The sequence below is a fragment of the Jaculus jaculus genome, chromosome X (genome assembly GCF_020740685.1).
Source record: "Jaculus jaculus isolate mJacJac1 chromosome X, mJacJac1.mat.Y.cur, whole genome shotgun sequence".
Classification (NCBI taxonomy): Eukaryota; Metazoa; Chordata; class Mammalia; order Rodentia; family Dipodidae; genus Jaculus; species Jaculus jaculus.
Genome location: NC_059125.1, coordinates 20,425,790 through 20,434,154, shown reverse-complemented (window position 1 = coordinate 20,434,154; position 8,365 = coordinate 20,425,790). Strand labels below are relative to the sequence as shown.

Genomic DNA, 8,365 nt, shown 5'->3' with positions numbered 1-8,365 from the left:
GGCTCAATTCCTCAGAACCCATGTTAGCCAGATGCACAAGGGGGCGCAGACATCTGGAGTTCGTTTGCAGTGGCTGGAAGCCCTGGCGCTCCCGTTTTTTCTCTCTCTCTCACTCTTTCTCTCTATGTTGTTCTCAAATAAGTAAACAACAAACAAAAATTAAAAAAAGAAAAAAAAAGAAAATCTGAAAGAAATGGATTATTTCCTTGACTTATATGACCTACCTACATTAAATCAAGATGAGATTAATCACTTAAATAGACCTATAACAAGTATGGAGATCTGAACAGTTATCAAGAATCTCCTAAATAAAAAAAAAAGTCCAGGCCCGGATGAATGCACAGGTGAATTTTCCAGACCTTCATGGAAGAACTAACACCAATGCTTCTCAAAATTTTCCACAAAATAGAAAAGGAAAGAATTCTACCAAACTCCTTCTACAAAGCCAGCATCACCTTGATACCAAAACCAGACAAAGATAGAACAGAAAAAGAAAAATCGCAGACCAATCCCCCTTATGAACATAGATGCAAAAATTCTCAACAAAATATTGGCAAACAGAATATAAGAATACATAAGGGGCTGGAGAGATGGCTTAGTGATTAAGCGCTTGCCTGTGAAGCCTAAGGACCCCAGTTTGAGGCTCGATTCCCCAGGACCTCTGTTAGCCAGATGCACAAGGGGGCACACGTGTCTGGAGTTTGTTTTCAGTGGCTGGACACCCTGGTGTACCTATTTTCTCTCTTTCTCTCTCTCTCTTTCTCTTTCTCTCCCTCTCTCTCTCTCTCTCTCTCTCTCTCTCTCTCTCTCTCTCTCTCTCTCTTTCTCTCTCTCTCTGTTGCTCTCAAATAAATAAAAAATAAACAAAAATAAAGAATATATCAGAAAGGTCATTCACCCTGACCAAGTAGGCTTTATCCCAGAGATGCAGGGATGGTTCAACATACACAAATTAATAAATGTAGCCCAGAAGTCCTTGGTGAAGAAGAGGTATGGTACCCGCTCAAGATGCTGCAGGTACTGGGCTTGTTGCTGGTGACCTCTGAGATGAGACAAGATATTGGATGGGCAGTGCCACACTGGGCTTCTGGAAGTATATATTCTGCTCATTGCTTCTTTGCACTTGTTCAGGCCAAAACACTGAGAATTGAGTTCCTAGTCCTAGACAAGATCTAAATAAGAAAGAAGCTAACCCTATCCTATATCAGGTTCTTCAAAGTAAGTGAAGATTGGAGGAAAAAGATCTGTACTCTTGGACCACACATGTAACACCATCAGAAAGGATGCTAAAGAGCAAACTCTTCTTGAGGGTAAAAGACAAATGTAAGATGCCACTTGGAATGAACAAGAAGGGCCTGCCAATTTTCACGATTTTTGTCAAGTGTGTGGAGTGGTGCTACAGTTCAAATCACAAAAAATTTCCCATTATAAGAGTGAAATGCATGCCCAAAATGTTAAGCTCCTATTTCAAGAGCATGGAGAACAAAATGAAGTGCCTGGTAAGAAAGTGAAGATACATGTCAGGAGTTCACAGGTACACATAATACCATTTCGACAGTGCCAAGCCTAAAGTCTGTTATTGTTAAGACTCCTCCAGCATTTTAAATGAAAACATACCTATGTCATACTTGCAGAATTGCCTTTACATCTTTATATATGTTCTGGTTCCACATGCAAGGTCATGAGCATCAAATTAAGGGATCCTATGTTATCAATCATGTGAAAAATTCAAAGAACACACGTGGTTCTAACAAAGACAGATTGTGAAGAAATCTAGAGAAATTGAGGCCAAGACATATTTTAGAAATATGGAAGATAATTATTTGAACTTTCATGGGTCTAGAGAAGAGACTGATTTCAGACACATGCATAGAATGTTTGGAGAAACACTCCCACCTGACACTTTCTTGATGTAGTCAGAACCACATAATCATGTACAAGTATTAGAAAACCAGTTACCTCGTTGTTTACCAGATCATACATATATATATGACCCTTTCCAATATGAGCTTGAAAATTACAGCAAAGTGCAAAAAGCCAGAGGATTCGATCTCAAGATTTATTTTAGAAATATTAGAGCAAAGAAAAGTTATTGGGACAATAGGAACAGAGAAAGAGTTGTTGCTAGACACAGACAAAGATTTACATTTGAGACACCTCACACCTACCAATGACAATACAGTGGTCCACCAGTGGAAGGACAGATTCAATGGTTATTAGCTTATTCAAAGAGAAGAAATTGTGTGTTTCAAGATGAGTATTATGATTGCAGAAAAGTGCATGAATCTGTAGTACCAAAGCCAAAAACTTCTTTCAAAAAGAGCTGATCACTTTGTGGAAACCCAGAGTTGCAGAGAAATGGGTTATAGAGTAACTGAACATAGAATATTTGAGCTAATTCTCCAATTTAAGACTTTCCAGATGTACACATATCTGTACAATAGTTCACATGCACTAGGAAATGAGTTAGCTCATTGTTTCCCAGCTTATGTGAACAAATAGAAACAAGAGTCTGAGAGCTACTGTCAACTCACCAGAGATTTTGTTTTCTCTAAAAAACCAGTTCCCTTGAGCCTTAGTCAACATGAAAATGAATCTGGCCCACACAGCATAGAACATGAAGTTTACAGACACTTTTCCTCAAATGACAATATCAGTGACCATCAAGCAAGTCATAAAAGGAGAAATGAAAAGAAAAAAGAAGAAGAGTAACCAGGATCAGAATTTAGATAAAGACAAGAGTGACAAACACTGTAAATGAGGGACAATAAAGTTAAAGTCAATTCAGGAAACAGTAACCATCACAAAAAGAAAAGAAACCATGATGTGTCCTCTGAAAAAGAATAACACAGGAAAGAACGAGCACAAGAAAGAAAAAAAAAGAAAAGAAATCTATTGAAGAAAGGACAGAAGAAATGCTTTGGGATGAAGCAATTCTTGGATTTTGAAATTTTAGTTTATCCAAGAATGGTACAAAGAAAATAGTAATGAATTAGATAGTGAAGACAAGGAAAGTTATGTAGTGTCCATTCAGGAAAGCTAAGGATATGTGTGCAAAAATTGAAAGAAGAAACAAATGTACAAAATGCCTAATTCTGGCCTTTAGAAAGTACTTTCAGTTTGTTTACAGTTGGAGTTCAAACATTTAGTTTTATTTACATAAGAATAAAGAAATTGGTGGGCGTAGTGGCACACACATTTAATCCCAACACTTGGGAGGCAGAGGTAGGAGGATCATCATGAGTTCAAGGCCACCCTGAGACTCCATAGTGAATTCCAGGTCAGCCTGGGCTACAGCGAGACCCTACCTCAAAAAATCAAAAAAAAAAATTGGTCAAGAAAATCAATTTATATGAAAACAATAGCTTCAAATGAGAAGAGACAGATAACAGACAGTATCAGTTCAAGAAAACGTAATCAGGTTCACCAAGAAAGCAGCACTTCTGCTCAGTTCCACAATTCCTGTATGGTTTCACCTGGGGCCCTGATGAGGTGCAATGGACTAATTCTCTCCTCAGGTCCAGCTCCCATTGGAAAAAAGAAGCAGATTCTCTCCAATGCAGAGTAAAGTCAGCACCGGTTCATTATTAGGTTAGAGATAATTTATTAGTTTAGACAGAATTTAATAGGTGCAGGCCCTCTTGTAGGCCAGGATTGATTGTTGGGAGGTTCATATTGGAGAGTGAACTCGTTATTTGTCAGTCTCTGTCCCTCTCCTTCTGCTCTTTTCTCCCCCTCTATCCACCTTCTTCCTCCACTCAAAATTTGGTTGAAAGGGGGAAAAAATCCAAAAGCCTAAACGTGATGTCTGAGAATCAAAAACATAAGGAAGAACAAAAGAGAAGAAACTTATTAAAGCAAAGACAGAAGATTCAGTGTTATGAGATGAGTCAACTCATATTTTTATTTATGTCTATGTGTGGGTATGTATGTGCATGTAGAAGTCAGAGGACAATTTCCAGTTGCCTGTGTTGTCCTCCCACCTTCTTTGAGCCAGGGTTTCCTGCTACTACTATAGAAGGGCCAGTCTATTGAGCTTTGGATTCTCCTCGCTCCATGTCCCAATGTCATAGGCATATTGGGATCACAGGCACATATGCTACTTTGTGTAGGGCTTTATATGGATGCTGGGCAGAATTAAACATGGGCCTGTTAGCTTCGCAAGTCAAGCACCTTGAACCACTGAGCCATCTCTCTAACCCTTCAACTCTTGATTTTAAACTTTCCAGTTTTATTCGATTAAGATTAAAGAAAGGTTGAAAAATGGGTGTCAAGAAATTTGTGTTATATGTGTATTTCTATGTGGAAAGTTTGTAGGGACTTTTCTCAGTCTTGTTTACTCTTGCATAGTACCGGCACAAAAACAGATATGTTGATCAAAGGAACAGAACAGAGGCCCCAGATGTAAGTCTGAGCAGCTACAGCCATCTGATCTTTGACAGTAATGGCAAAAATACTCATTGGAGAAAAGACAGCCTCTTCAATAAATGGTGCTGAGAAAACTGGATATCTACATGTAGAATGACAAAAATAGATCCTTATCTCTCTCCATGCACAAGAATTAAGTCCAAATGGATCAAAGACCTTAGTATCAGACTTGAAATTCTGAAGCTACTAGGGGAAATTCTCCAGCATTTTGGCCTAGGCAATGACTTTTAGAATATTACCCCAGTTGCTCAGGAAATAAAGCCACTAATTAACTACTGGAGCCTCATGAGATTACAAAGCTTTTGCACAGTAAAGGACACTGTGAATAGAGTAAAGAGGCAACCTACAGAATGGAAGAAAGTCTGACAGAGGACTAATATCCATCTTATACAAAGAACTCAAATAACTAAATAATAAGAAATCAAACAATCCACTTAAAATGGGCTATGGAACTAAATAGATAGTTCTAAAGAGAAGAAATACAGATGACCGATAAGTGTCTCAAAAATGTTGTATATAATTAGCCATCAAGGGAATGCAAATTAAACCTACTTTGACATTCCACCTCACTCCTGTCAGAATGGCTATCATCAAGAAATCAAATGACAACAAATGCTGGCAAGGATGTCGACAAAGAGGAATACTTCTACACTGTTGGTGGGAACGTAATCTGCTACAACCACTGTAGAAATCAGTAAGGAATTTCCTGAGAAAGCTAAAAATATATTTACCTATGATACAGCTATACCACTCCTAGGCATATAGTCTGAGAACTTGTCACACTACCTTGGAGATATTTGCACACACTCATGTTTATTGCCTCTCTATTCACAATAGGTATGAAATGTAACCAGCCTAGATGTTCCTCAACTGATGAGTAAATAATGAAGATGTGGTACATTTATACAAGAGAGTTCTATTTAGTGGTAAAGAAAAATGAATTTATGGAATTTGTAGGGAAATGTATGGACCTAAAAGGATTATACTTACTGAGGTAACCTAGGTCCAGAAGGTCAAGTACTGCATGTTATCTCTCATATGTGGATCCTAGCTACAAATGTTTGGATATGTGTGTTAGTTGGAATAAAACTTAGTAGCAGAGGCCAGTGATCCAGAAAGGGACATAAGGGAGGAAGAAGAGGGGAGGACTTAAGTGGATGATATTGTATATATAATATATGTAAGTAGAACAGTTTACTGGGAGTGGAAAGGTCTAAATGAGGTCAGCAGAAAATAATGAGTAAAGGAAGGATGGGGGAATGCTTAATCAAAATCTAAGAGGGTATGAATAATTCATATGGAAGCCTACTCTTTTGGACAATGGCACACCGAGAAACCACAGACTGTTACTAGAAATTTTTCATAACCAGAGATGGGATACCTTCCAGTGAGATGTTGGCCAGGGAGGCCCCTAATGCCCCCAATACTTTACAGGCCATTGCCAAGGCTCTTTGTTTCCCACCAGGAACAGATAATAAGACCCTGTTGCTAAAGACTCCACATGCTTGGGCTGCAAGGTCACTAAAATCAAGCTAGAGCTGAGCTGAAAACCTCTTCCATGTAGACCACCTGACAGAAAGCTTGAAATAGCTATGCTGGATGCAGGTTCATGGGAGAAAGAGAAGTCATCCTTGGAAATACTCAATAGTGGACACTACAAACTTTAAATTTGGCCAGCCAGGCCAAATGAGCCAATGGGTACAATAGTGGCATGTCTGTTATAAGGAAAACCAAGCACTGTCTAATTAGTTGGAAGGCCTGCTCCACAAGAGAGAACACATGCCTGATACTGAAAACTCTATGACAGGGGAAGTCACAAGCCCTAGATGTGTAATGCCTCCTGGTGTCAGACTAAATGCATATATTATGCTCACCAAACTGACCAGTAAGTACTTCTCTTAATGTTCATACCCTTATATATATATATATTTTTCTCCCCTCAGCTGATTCACTGGTATTCACTGTGCAGTAATGAAGGCTGCAGTCAAATTTTGTAGTTGGTTTGTGTATGAGTCTAGAAATTGAGGTGGGGGAAGTAACAGTGTATTTTCTATTGTCTTAGGTTTTGATTACTATGCACTATGATGAGCATCTTTTGAGGGAAACAACATTCTCTGTGAAGAAACATTCATAGTAAGATGGCTATTGATATCAGTTTATATATATATATATATATATATATATATATATATATATATATATATATATATATATATAGAGAGAGAGAGAGAGAGAGAGAGAGAGAGAGAGAGAGAGACACATATATTAATGGTACTTCTCTTTTCAGATGGCAGTGACCTCTGAGATGACTCAAAAGACACCATAGTGCTGAGAAGAAGTGACATAGGAGTGCTCAGCACTGTAACATCACTGCAACTCCTCCCACGGCTCAGGGTCCATTATGCCAGAGGTGGCAGAAAAAAATGTAACAGCCAAAGGAGGTGTAGAACTCCTTACAATGCACTCTTCCACGCATAAAATGGCCTGGGTATCCATGACCTCACAGCGCCTGACACTAGCTCCACAAGACCATTGTCATAGGACGAAAAGATGATGACATCAAAATAAATGAGACTCGGGGAGAGGGGATATGATGGAGAGTGGAGTTGTGAAGAGGAAAGTGGGTGTGGGAGGGAATTATCATGGTTTATTGTCTATAATTATGGAAGTTTTCAATAATAAAAATAATAAGAAGAAGATTCTTTATACAGTAGCAGTTATTCTAAAATAATCTCTCTGCAACATTGTGTGATTTCTGTGTGCCTTATGGATTGAATGCTTGTCAAGAGACAGTTTTCTAATAGTTTATCAAATATTTGAAGCAGAAAATTTTTAGGAAATACTTTGAAAGCTGGACTTTTTCCACACATAATGGGGTTGCAGGCTTATAGAGTTATTTGCAGTTTCCCAAGCATGCTGGCTCTCATTTATTTGTGGCATTTTATGTGCCATTTTTGTTTGGGAGAGCCTCCATCTTTCTCCATCAGGGTCACTGCTACATATCTCTTAACACACACTTTAAACATTGCCTCCCCAAAGAAGTCTTTGATAACAGGCTACCACCCAAGCATCTCTACCAGCCACCCCAGTAATAAACTGACTGACTTAACTGCCCTCATCCTTCTTCTGGGTCTCTTGTATCCCTGTTATAGTGCATATCCACTTTATCTCATTTGTCTCCTTCCATTATCAGCCAGATGAATGTTTCTTTTGGGGGTGCATGTATCCAATGTGTGTGTGTGTGTGTGTGTGTGTGTGTGTGTGTGTGTGTGTGTGTGCGCCTGTCTGTGTGTGGGTACATTTTATTCGTTGAGATTGAGTCCTTGGGTCCAGAGCTCATGAATTTGGATAGACATGCTAGTAAGAAAGTCCAAGGGATCCTCCTGCCTCTAGCTTATTATTGCTAGATTACAAATATGTACTACCATGTCCAGAAGTTTATGTGGGTTCTGAGGATCCATACTTAGCTCCTAATGTTTAGTCACCCTTTAAGTGCAGGGACTATAACTTTGCTTTATCCCCTGTACATCGAAAAATAGTTTCATAATTTGTACACATTTGAATTTAACTTTGCATAAGTTTGACAAATATTTGTGAATAAAGGAATAAACGTATCTTGGAGCAGGGCATCTCTTCTTCATTTTGGATGGGTGCTATGAAGAAAGGTGAAGTATGAGCACTGTACTAAAGAATGTATAATCTGGGCTGGAGAGATGGCTTAGCAGTTAAGCGCTTGCCTGTGAAGCCTAAGGACCCCTGTTCGAGGCTCAATTCCCCAGGACCCACGTTAGCCAGATGCACAATGGAGTGCATGTGTCTAGAGTTCATTTGCAGTGGCTGGAGGCCCTGGCGTGCCCATTCTCTCTCTCTCTCTCTCCCTCCCTCCCTCCCTCTCTCTCTCTCTCTCTCTCTCTCTCTCTCTCTCTCTCTCTCTCTG

At 39.2% G+C, this 8,365-nt stretch overlaps 1 pseudogene; it reads left to right on the top strand.

Moving 5' to 3' along the window:
- The first annotated feature begins 1,008 nt into the window (after nucleotides 1-1,008).
- On the top strand, nucleotides 1,009-2,948 carry LOC123456652 (annotated as a pseudogene).
- The last annotated feature ends 5,417 nt before the right edge of the window (nucleotides 2,949-8,365 follow it).